The 12,628-nt window shown below is 35.0% G+C and overlaps 1 protein-coding gene across 1 annotated transcript in view; it reads right to left on the bottom strand.

Moving 5' to 3' along the window:
• The window catches only part of LOC140154451 (uncharacterized), a 108,733-nt gene that overhangs the window by 39,063 nt on the left and 57,042 nt on the right, over positions 1 to 12,628 (bottom strand). The gene's annotated exons all lie outside the window — the stretch shown is intronic.

Genomic DNA, 12,628 nt, shown 5'->3' on the forward strand with positions numbered 1-12,628 from the left:
GGACACAAAAAGTATCCCTACAAATTTTGTATTGTGATGTTATGGTTTATAGAATCATGCTGACAAAGTCAGCATTTAGTCTCTGAGCATTCCGATGGCTTTTATAGAAGCCAAGAGTACAAGTGTTATAACTAATTTATTTAGATACTGTTTTCTGTATTTAATAATTTTATCTGTATTTTCATTTAAACTTGTTTATTATATCTGCTAACAATTAGGATGTGATGGTCACACACATGGCTTGCTATCCCATGGCTTGCTATGTGGTGAAAAAAGAAGCTTTATTTCAAATGCTAATGGTGACACACAAATTGCTCGAATTTACATTAACCACACTTAAACAAACACAATGCAATTTGTAGGCAGCAGTGCAATCGGCCCCAATATTGCAACATTGAAACAAACAACTTTACAAACATCCAACTCCATCCCATCCCCCATGATTTTTTGGCATATTTGTAATGTTTACACATGTCACAACTTGCACCTATAAATGGAATCAGCCAAATTGGTTGTGTTTGTAGGTAAACAGAGCAAAGTTCGACATAAAGTCATAATTCAAGAATTATGACTTTATGTCCTCCTATAGAACTGAGTGTTAAACAGCCAAAATAACAAGCAGTGTTTACCTCGTTATTTCAGCTCAAAATGGACAGAAACCATTCCCGATAATTATCACTAGTATTATTTCAGCATTTTGAGTATATAATGACAAATTTAAAATTGGAAGTAAATTGTACATTAAGCCTTTAAGTGGTCTATGGATCTCTGTATGTTCATTTAAATCTAGTAATGGTGCCAATATTCAAGCCAATGCAGGAGTTCTGATTATCATGTATTTATGCTGAAATTGCAGCTAATGACAACAGTAAACGTTCTGTTAAATGTTAAGAATGTGCATTTTGGTGTGGAGTTCAAGATATTGGTCCTCAGAAGCGCTGAAGATTTTTGATGTCTAAGAACAAAGATGATCTATAGACAGTACAATTGTAAACAGAAATATATGAACTATGCATCAAGCGTAGACACTAGACAGCATGTATACCAATACACAAACAACAGATTTACCAATTCAAATATTCATGCATGGATTACTGTCATGACAATTTTTTATGGAAACAATCTGAAGTAGGTATTTTCTTGTACTTCACCACATCATGCTTCTCTTTTTTACGTATTGTATTGTACATGTGGATCAGGAAGTGACCTAAAAAGCCTAGCATATTTGCAGCTCTGGTGCATTAAACAATTGAACTTTTAAGTTCAATTGTAAAAAGCCACAATTAGTACAGGGTGCTATTGGATATTTTTGAGTTAGCATCTAGTTTTCCTACATAATACATTTTTTGGCATCTTTACACCTTAAAGGATAAAATTAGAATTGATTCCATTTTTTTCTATGCCCCTACCGAGGGTACGAATAAAAAAGTCAATTGTCATAATGCACTAGGGTGCTTAGTTAAGGATTTACAGAGTAAATAAGGTCAAATGTCAAAATATCTCATGCACAGAAGTCAAACTTTCAAAATGCACCGATTCAATCGAAATTTGTCTTAAATTGCTCCTCTCGGCAAATAGGATAATAATTTATTTGAGAAATTTATAACCTCAGAATCGGATGAAATTGTGGGTCAAATGTTATGCTTTTTATATATTTCTATTGGACTTCGGCTGCATGAACTCTGAAAGGGGACATTATGACCAGGGTTGTAGCTAGGACATTTTGAGTAAATTTGTTGTCAAAATTGATCAAATTTTTGTTATTTTGGTCTGAGTGGTTGGTTACAATGCCAAAATTGCAGCTGAGTGATGGGCTCCAAACACTGTAGCTACAGCCCTGATGATGAAAATACAAAAATGCACTTAAAGTGAAATTTGAGATCTGACCATTTTTTAATTTTAATCTCTGTGTATGTAATTTTGGACATTTGACCTTAACTCCTGAACTAAGCACTGTAGAAAATTGTAACAATTGACTATTTTTTTTATTCCCTTTGATGAGGATTACAACATAATGAGACTATTTTGGAAGTTTTGCCTCCACTGTGACTTGACCCATTAACATACAGAGGGCATAGAAAATGGAAACAATCAAATTCTTATCATTTCAGGTTTAAGTATGCCAAAAAACATTGGTTCCACTAAATATTATGCATGTCCACTAAAAATTGAAGTACTTTTTAAATTGATTCATACCCAACTTATTGGCTGAATTGATGAAAGAAACATTTTGGCGCTTAAATAATTTTAATCGGACGTTTCCAGAGATATGGCCTTTCAAGTGTCACAGTTTTATATAGGGCTGCTAGAACATATTAAAAAGTTCAAAATGGAATACTAATCAGAAAGTACAATTTTAAGGTGCTTTTTCTTAATGTATTTATTAACTAGCATTGTCTGGAACATTATATTTGCTTATAACCACATGAAATAAGATCATCCTAAAAATTTAAACGATTTTGTGCATGGTCTAAATATGCATCCTTTTGCACCAATAAATCTATGTCTGCTTTCAGTGCGCCAAAATTCAAAATAATTAAAAAATCTTTGTTTTGTTTACACCACATTTGCTGGCATGAACAACATACCGAATGGCAGAGTTGCATCACGCAACGCGAATCGCGCACATAATCACAATATTTCGCATTTGCGCATTTCTGATTCATTATTTCCCGCCAATTTACTAAGCTGTCTTGAGCCATGTGACTTTTTAGAGTTGAAAAGAGTGAAACAAATCAAGCAAAAATATGAGTAAATATGAGTAAGTTAGTGTTCATAAATATCAAGAAATCTCAAATTCGGGGGTGAACGAATGTGTCTTCCATTACTCTGGCCTTAAATCTTCAGTTTTTCAAACGAAAAGTTCCTGACATTTTCGAGAAAAAAGTAAAAAAAAAACTTGTTCAAAACAAAAAAGTTCTATGGTCGGGACTGCGAGACAGTCGATCGGAGGAGGACAAGCAAACAACTTTTTTTGCCTAAGTGACGTATCAGTATAAACTGTATGCCTATATCACTATTCGTTGTATGTCTTGTCTGAACATCCCATCAGCTGTGTGTAGTCTGCCAATAACCATGATAAATAATACATGCATTGTAGCCGCTGTACGTCGACTTGACACATAAACTGTGTGTATATTGCTATTAGTCTTTACGCCTTGTTTGAATTCCATCAGCTGCGTGGAGCTCCCAATAACCATGGTAATTATAATTGGCCATCTAGATACACGCATTGTAGGCACTGGAATGAAATACCAGTTTTACTTCATTTGTTTGGCTCGAAATAAAAGTGGCAAAGCGATCAGTAGCTATCAGTGAAAACTAACATTTAAATAGGAATCTATTTTTTTATGCAGATAACACATTATTGCTTTAATCTTTTGTAAATTACACTTATAATGATTTATTGAGAACTTTTGATGTTGTGTGAAATACATATACATTTCAAACTGTACCATTTTAAGTGGTGAAAGTTTTATCAATTATTGAGGGATTGATTATCATTAAAATGTATGGGTATATGTATTCAAATTAGTCCCATGAACATGGCAGATGCTAAAATGCTGTGTGGATATAGCTGTTGAAAATAGTATCATCTGTTCGTAGAGTATTCACAATTAAAAATCTTAATGATACATTTAATGTTTATCCATTCAGAATACACCAATTATGGTTAAAAAACAGCATGAAATGAATGTGTTGATTCCTTTTGATATAATATTACTGTTTATGAAACATTTATATATTATGTGTATACATATGAACTATGAATAATAAAAGATAAGAAAACTCATTTAAACCAGTGTTCCTGAATTTAGTTTTTTTTATACAGAGTATGAAGAGTATTCACCAAATCATCCTTAGTGCAGAAATAAGGATTGGCCATACACATTATGTTCTTTATCATTGGGAATGAGGACAATGTCAGTAGCTGCTCTTTGTTAGTGTAAACTGTGACTATTTATGTGGCAAATGTACCTGTGGGTCATGCCGAGGAGCATCGCCCTCATCTTTGGCTGAAAGGTCATTTAGGTGCCAATGTCCAAATAGGTGTGATTGGGCTCAAATTTGGTGGATATAAAGCCAAAGGAGGGAAACATGTTTTAACAAAAGGCTAAGTTAACTTGAGGTCAAAGTTTGTGTAGAGGTTAATTTCTAAATCCTTTGATTAGCCTCCATATTACATTAAATTGTGAATGCTAAATTCAAATCATGACTTAGCAGCATAGCTGCTATTGTTTACAGATATTGACCATATAGGCATCCAAATGAACTTTTAAAATTCACACACTGATCTGCACAAAAAGATACCCCAAATCGGAAATAGACCAAAATGAGAAAAAAATGCTTTCAGGAGCCGGTCTTGTTTCTGTATGATGAGAATAATTGCCTACCTGTTGGATGCTGCATTTATTATTATTTAGATAAATCATCATTTCACTTGTAGGAAATGAACATGGAAATTATTACCATTGATGTTTGTGGTCAATTCCTGCAAAGGAGAATGGGAAACTCTTGTTTTTCTCCCTCACCTTAAATGAACACCGGAAATCCAAGTAATATTCATATATAACCGCATAAATAAAGTGATACATAAGGCCTAATCAAACTTATTTAGTAACCTCAGTGTATGCGAAATGAACAATCCACATGCAAGCAATTATCGTGTCTGTATACATCGCATGATTAAACACTGTTGACTATTTCTTGAGCACTGTCGACTATTATTTGATATCAGAAAGACATTCTTCGTATTCAGAATGCAATTCGATATGTCTGATGTGCTCTCATGTCCCACAAAAAATGCTGTCAAAATGCTCATTGCAGATCTCTTATGGGGAAGGGTACCTACACCCTCAGGTAATATTAGTGATTATTTTTCAGATTTTTCTCAAAATGTAATATAATACTTTCGGTAACAGTTGTATATTATTGGGGCAAAAGGAATTACTACACTGAAATTTCAGTGAATCAAGACAAGCGGTTCAGTAAATATGATAGGAAATGAGGTACATCCTAGTGGTACCTCATTTTCTATCACAAGTGTCGAACCGCTTGTCTTGGGTCACTGATATTCCAGTGTAGTAATCGGATTCCTTGCCCCTATAATATACATAACTTTGTTACCAGGGTATGTTATTAATTTTTGGAGAAAAATGTAAAAATAGTCAAATTTATTGAGGGGTGTAGTACCCCTTTAATGACTTTTATGGTTATTTTTCAGGTAATGTGAAGAGTCTCAACAGCTCATAGGATCACGGAATATCCTTTTTCGCACCACTCAGGATTTTCTCGGTTTTAAAACAAAATGTTTAGATTTTCCACAATTCTCTCAAAACAACTGGTGTGCAGTCATTAATCTCTAATAAATTGATGTTAAAATGGAAAAAAACTTAAAAGCAAATTATCATGCAGATAAGAATCACTTAGACATAGCATGTTAACAACTCACACAACTTTACAACGAGATGCATTGTTGCATGTATGTACCCCGCTGTTTCAACAAAGTGTTTCTGTCCCTTTAAATGTGAAAATGGTGAAATAAAATCAATAAAAAAATGCAGTTGGGGTTTACAAATCTGGATTATCTTTGCTTAAGCTCAATTCCTCTAAAGAAGCCATGTGTAGAGTACACATCAATGTTCTCAGCAGCACTCTCTTGTTATGACAACATCTCTGAGATACATGTACTATAAATACCAGGTATATTTCATGATGCTTTTACTCTGAATTTCTTGTATCCATACCATATGTATACCGATGCAGGACTACAAGTCCGTGTATATAACAGTATGATTAAAAGTCCCATTTGGTGATCCCAGTGCAAATGTAAAAAAATTAAAATTAATTGCTTAAAAGTGATGGATAAGGCATTCAAAATTGTCGCTTTGAAATGAAAATTTGCCAAAAACAAAGAAAACAGCATGTTAGAATGAATATTTTAAACAGTTCTCTCAACAAAAGAAAACAGCAGTGTACATTTATATATATATACTTGGTCTATTCATTAATTCAGCCTATTGTCATGAGAGGGTTTGTTGCATACAAAATCAGAAATTAAAAAGTTGTACAAGTGGTAAGTGCCCAAAACCATGGGGGAAAACTGGAAAGATTGAAAAACATCTCCTAGTCAGTATATGCATGGTCAATCACAAGTTGTGATTCACAACACAGGTGCTGAGAACTCTAGCCATGCATTTGCTCTCCGATAGCTCTATATTCGAGGCTAGAGACCAGTGCATTCAAATCTAGTCAGAATCACTGAATCACAACACCATGTAAAGCAATAGAAATTCAGAAGTAAACAGCTGATAATGATGGGCGATTGCATCAAAATGGTCAGTGCAAAAATTGCACTTCAACTAAATTTGAGTTTGTTCAAAATATAGGCAACCATAAGTCCGATTCAGACTTCCAAATCGCAACATCATGAGATATGATGTTGCACTGCTTTTTTACAACGTAACATCCTGGGGGTCACTCGCGATACCAAAGTGGTACGCATGCCTGGCCTCAAAACGTCGTAAAAAGGGTTGATATTTGGTCTTGTGGCGCTCGGCCGACGCTTTTTAGAAAAAACGGTGCTTTTCAGGTAAAGTTTCAACGCTTAGGTATATTTTTGCAACTTCGGTGGGTTTATTTTACAATTTACACCATTTAGGGGTCCATTTTAGTTTCTTACGCCCGAATTACGCCATATTTTAGGGGTAAGATTTACAAAGCCTTACGCCAATAAGGGGTGAGATTTTCCACACTGATTACGCCCATTTAGGGTCCATTTTTGAGGTGTTGGGATTTAGCATGCATACCACTTTGGTATGCGAGTGACCCCCGCACATAACATCTCACAATCAAATTAAAAGGGCATTGTGTGATCCACAGCCTTACCCCCCCCCCCACTTTTCTCAAAAAGTTGAGTATTTTTTACCACTTGAAACCTCTGGCTACATAATGTTTATGTACCAACAATTTCTTGCAGATTAATTCGTTTAGAGCTGTTTAGCAAAAATATCGTCAAATTTGAATTTCGTTCTGGTATACCACAACAAAATTACAACAGTGGCCTATGGAGCAGTGAACACATAATCATGCATAACTCATAAACGCAAAATCGGAATCATCCCAACTCAAATTTTGGGAATTTAGAAGCTTTATTCGTGGATATCTACTGAAAAAAAATGTCATAAAAGAGGATGCTAGCTAGGATCACAAAATACTCCTTTAAATGTACTGCAACAATATCGTGGTCATGATATGGAGTCTGCATCGGGCTTTAAGGTCATTCTGCCTACCTTGATTTTCCAGTAGCCAATCAAAACAAGAAAAAAAAGTTGCACAAAATATAACTCTTGATTTTAAATCCTAGATAAAAAATTCCAGCACCTGATGAGAATTCTCACTGCAGAGCTTGAGGTAGTGATGTGGAATTGGACTTTACGCAAAAGATTCATAACTTGAATCCTGGGTTTTCTTGACCCATGGCGAAAAATAAATTTAGGGCTATCATTTTCTTTGAAGGGGTCATGCCCAAATTTAAACAAGTTAACGTCGATAAAATTGTGACCCCCCCCTATTTTGGCAACAAATTTTTATGACCCCCCACCACCGATACACCCTACCCCTAAGGGGTGGTGCAATAATTATGTGTAGGTACCCCTGGGTGGTGAATTCTCAAATGGTCTGCCAAAATCGCTTGCCCCCCCTTTGGCTGCCAAAAATCTTTGCCCCCCTTTCGATGTGCCAAAAAACCTTTGCCCCCCCCCCCTTTTGGACGTGCCAAAAAATATTTGCCCCCCCCTTATACATGCAAGATTTTGGGAACCCGAATTTAAAACCTTAAATTGTCTCATCTAAACAGGCTAAAATTGTATTAAAAAATCAGTCTTTAAATAAATAAACACACTATCTGTGTACCCCCTATTTTTCTTTCCAAAATTAAATTTATGAAATTGGAAGCTATATAAACATGATAAACACAGCATGCAGTTCGGGAAACGAGTACAGAATTTGGGTGCAAAGTAAACGTGGAATTTCAGGAAATATTTATCACTGATAATGAATCCAAATTCATTTGAAGAATATTTAAGGTCAAATAATTACTTTCGTCTCAAAAACTGTAGTTGTTTTTGCAATATTAACACCTTTTGCAGCATTTTCATCTCATCGTGACCATTGTTTACATGTTTGTCCAGGAGCAGCCATTTCTAATGCCACCAAGAGCATTAGCCTCTTGGCCAGTCGTTCAAAGTTATTTTGGGTCAGGGATCAAACCAAAAGATTGAAGAAGTCCGGGTTGCGTTTAATAGGGTTTAATGTCAATTACCTTTCTCCTATACTCTAATAAAACATCGATGTTATTTCACGCAATTACTGCTTACCATGCTTACAGGCAGGGAGAGAGGAAGTCCGCTGTCAAGAAATACTACTAAAATTAGTGACGTTTATTATAGGCTTATCGATCTTTTGGTTTGTTCCCTTGATGTTAAGTTTTATTTAACAATAGAGGGCGGTGTTGCACAATTCGGGAATTTCCCTGAACGTTGTTGCCCCTGGAATCTCTTTAAATAGGTTCTTTTATTAAATTTGTTTTACGACGGCATCATTGGTGGTACAATATTTGGGAGGGGGAGGGAGGGACGGGGGGGGTCCAAAGCAGGCATATTGTTAGGGCCTGTCTGATGAACATAATTTCCCTGCCAATCATTTTTCAATTTTTTTTTCAATTTCTGTTTCTGTCAAATATTCTCATTTTTGTGGCACTCTTTTGACTATAATATTGTATAGGTTTCACTCTCTGTCTCTAATAATCAGGTTTTGATGCCCAGAAAAAGGTCACTTTCTGTTTCTGTCAAATATTCTCATTTTGTGGCACTCTTTGACTATAATATTGTACAGGTTTCACTCTGTCTCTCTAATAATCAGGTTTTGATGCCCAGAAAAAGGTCGATTTCTGTTTCTGTCAAATATTCTCATTTTGTGGCACTCTTTGACTATAATATTTTACAGGTTTTACTCTGTTTCTCTAATAATCAGGGTTTTGATGCCCAGAAAAGGTCGATTTCTGTTTCTGTCAAATATTCTCATTTTGTGGCACTTTTTGACTATAATATTGTATAGGTTTTACTCTTGTCTCTCTAATAATCAGGTTTTGATGCTATGAGAAAAAGGTCAATTTCTGTTTCTGTCAAATATTCTCATTTTTGTGGCACTCTTTTGACTATAATATTGTACAGGTTTCACTCTTGTCTCTAATAATCAGGTTTTGATGCCCAGAAAAGGTCAATTTCTGTTTCTGTCAAATATTCTCATTTTTGTGGCACTCTTTGACCCTTATAATATTGTACAGGTTTCACTCTGTCTCTCTATTATACAGGTTTTGATGCCCAGAAAAAAGGTCAATTTCTGTTTCTGTCAAATATTCTCATTTTGTGGCACTCTTTGACTATAATATTGTACAGGTTTCACTCTGTCTCTAATAATCAGGTTTTGATGCCCAGAAAAGGTCGATTTCTGTTTCTTGTCAAATATTCTCATTTTGTGGCACTCTTTGACTATAATATTGTACAGGTTTCACTCTGTCTCTCTAATAATCAGGTTTTGATACCCAGCAATATAACGATTTCTGAGTCTTTTTAATATCCTGATTTTGTGGCACTCTTTGACTATAATTTTGTAGGTTTCACTCTGTCTCTAATAAACAAGTTTTGATGCCCAGAAAAGGTCGATTTCTGTTTCTGTCAAATATTCTCATTTTGTGGCACTCTTTGACTATAATATTGTACCGGAAGTTTCACTCTGTCTCTCTAATAATCAGGTTTTGATGCCCAGAAAAAGGTCTATTTCTGTTTCTGTCAAATATTCTCATTTTGTGGCACCTTTTGGCCATAATATTGTATAGGTTTCACTCTGTTTCTTTTTAATAAACAAGTTTTGTTGCCCAGAAAAGGTCGATTTCTGTTTCTGTAAAATATTTTCATTTTATATATGGCACTCTGACTATTATTGTACAGGTTTCACTCTGTCTCTCTAATAATCAAGGTTTTTGATGCCCAGAAAAAGGTCAATTTCTGTTTCTGTCAAATATTCTCATTTTGTGGCACTCTTTGACAATAATATTGTATAGGTTTTACTCTGTCTCTCTAATAATCAGGTTTTGATGCCGAGAGAAAGGTCGATTTCTGTTTCTGTAAAATATTCTCATTTTGTAGGCACTTGGTCTTTGGACTATAATATTTTACAGGTTTAAACCCTGTCTCTTTGATTGCGTATCACTATTTACGCCAGGGCAGAGAATGGAGGATTTTTTTAGATAAATTTCGCATCCCCCACATATTGAAGGGAACATTTCATGTCCCCCTTAAATCCTCCATTCCTTGTGTATAATTTCATGTCCCCTCCAATATCAAGGTCAAAATTCCATGCCCCCCCCTCATGTCAATTAAAAAAGTTGCCATCCCCCTAAAATCCTCCATTCCCCCTGGGGTAAATAGTGATTGCTGTCTCTGTAAGAAAATTCTCATTTTAGTGGCACTTTGTGAATGTAATATTGTACAGGTTTATACGCCCTGTCTCTCTCAGTGGCTTAGCTGGGGGGCAAAGGCAAAGGGGAAAGTGGAAAGTCTAATGTGTAATTTCAATGAATGCCAAGGCTCAAAACCATTTTCACATTGATGTAATCATGGATTTGAGTATTGGTTGGAATTTGCCTAACTTCATGATACAGGACCTGAATTTGCCTAACTTCATGATAACATAATGGTGGGATTTAGTTATTTTAAAGAGTTTTCTTAAGCTGCGCCTCTCATGCTTTCAGCTTAACACATGATCTCATTAAACTAGAATAAAATATCTCGTAAGTTTTTATGGTAGGCAAGGCCTTTTCTAATGTTGCAAGTATCAAAATCTGAGTTTTCTTCTTTACATAGCATTACATTTGTAAATTCTCATACCGGTTCTCATATCGTTTTTAGATCTATTTTTGAGAAATATATATAACCTTGGAATCAGATTAAATCATGGGTCAAAATGTTATGCGTATACATTTTTATTGGACTTGGGTTGCATGAACTCTGAAGGAGGACCAAGACAATAAAAAATGCACTAAAAATAGGGAATTAAGTATTTTTTGAGATTTCTATGTTTGGGGGAAAATTTTGAGACCAGTTTTGATGAAATTGGACCATTTTTTAAAATTTGGACCTCTATGTATGACATTGACCTATTCGACCTTATAACTCCTGAACTAAGTACCATAAAAAAACATGACAATTGATTTTTTTTACTGTGAGGAACAATTTTCACATTACAACATGGAATTATTTTCAAGTTATGTTCTCACTATGAATGGAACCAATCAAATTTGTATTATTTCAGGTCTAATGATGCCCCAAAAACATTGGTTCCACTATTTAAAATCCCAAACCCATAGTGCCACATACTAATATTTCACATACAAATAGACATAAACTGCTCAAATAAAGAAAGTCCAAAGCAGTCATAACCTGTTCTACACGAAGCCTGATCTTGTTATGACAATTTGATTGACACGGTCGTGTGCAAACTCTTGTTATCTCCAATTTGATACCAAACACTTAAAAGTAACAAAGATTGACACCGGTTTATGGCATTTGGTGCATTTCAAAAGTTGCAAATCAAAAGTATGCATGCAGTCAAAATTGCTAAGCGTGGCAATGCGGTCAAGCTTGTTGCCCATGATGGCCCCTGTCGACATCATCCCAAATGCGCGCTTCATTCAATTGTCAATTTAAAACGCATGGATTGCTACAGTGCTTTACTGATGAATACTAGGCATGATGCGATTGAAATGACCTAGCCGTTGTTTCTGGCTATGTCAATGTTTGCGCTCTGCTATTCACCTCTACAGGTCCGCGTGGTCTGTTTTTAATTTGCAACTTTTGAATATGCATCAAATTTCATATACTGGTATCAATCTCTATGAATTTAGAGTGTTTGGGATCAAATGTGGTATCAAATTGGAGCTAACAAGATTCTGCACACGACCTTATCAATTAAATTGTCATAACAAGATCAGGTTTTGGTGTAGGACGGGTTACATGACTGCAGACTTTCTTTATTTGAGCAGTTTATTATATGCACCTCAAAACTCAATCCCTGATTGATGATGATGATGATGATTATTAGTGATTTTTGTTATTATTATTATTATTTATGGTAGAATTGGACTGACACCAACTGCAACTGTAATAATAACGCTACACAACTTCAAGTAAACACACTCCACCACAATTCTATTACTGTGTACATAACACTTTTTTATTGATCAACATAATACTTTCCAGGAACCAAAGGTCCCCGGTTTGAATTCTGGATGGCCAGTGGACTTTTTTTTTTTTTTTTTTATTCATGTTGTGTCATTGGGAAGTTTAAATCCAATTACAAACACATCAATAGAATAAACTCTCTGCTAGTTTGAGTAGTCATAACTTAGAACACAATTACTTAATGCAATAAGATTGATATGAATGTATGGAGAATGTTAGCTGCAGTATGACACTTGTATAAAGGCGAATCATAATGATTGAGAAATAAACGTAATTCGATGCAATTTTAAAAGTTGCACATTCAAACAAATTACGCTGTGTAAAAC

The sequence above is a fragment of the Amphiura filiformis genome, chromosome 6, assembly GCF_039555335.1.
Source record: "Amphiura filiformis chromosome 6, Afil_fr2py, whole genome shotgun sequence".
Taxonomy (NCBI): domain Eukaryota; kingdom Metazoa; phylum Echinodermata; class Ophiuroidea; order Amphilepidida; family Amphiuridae; genus Amphiura; species Amphiura filiformis.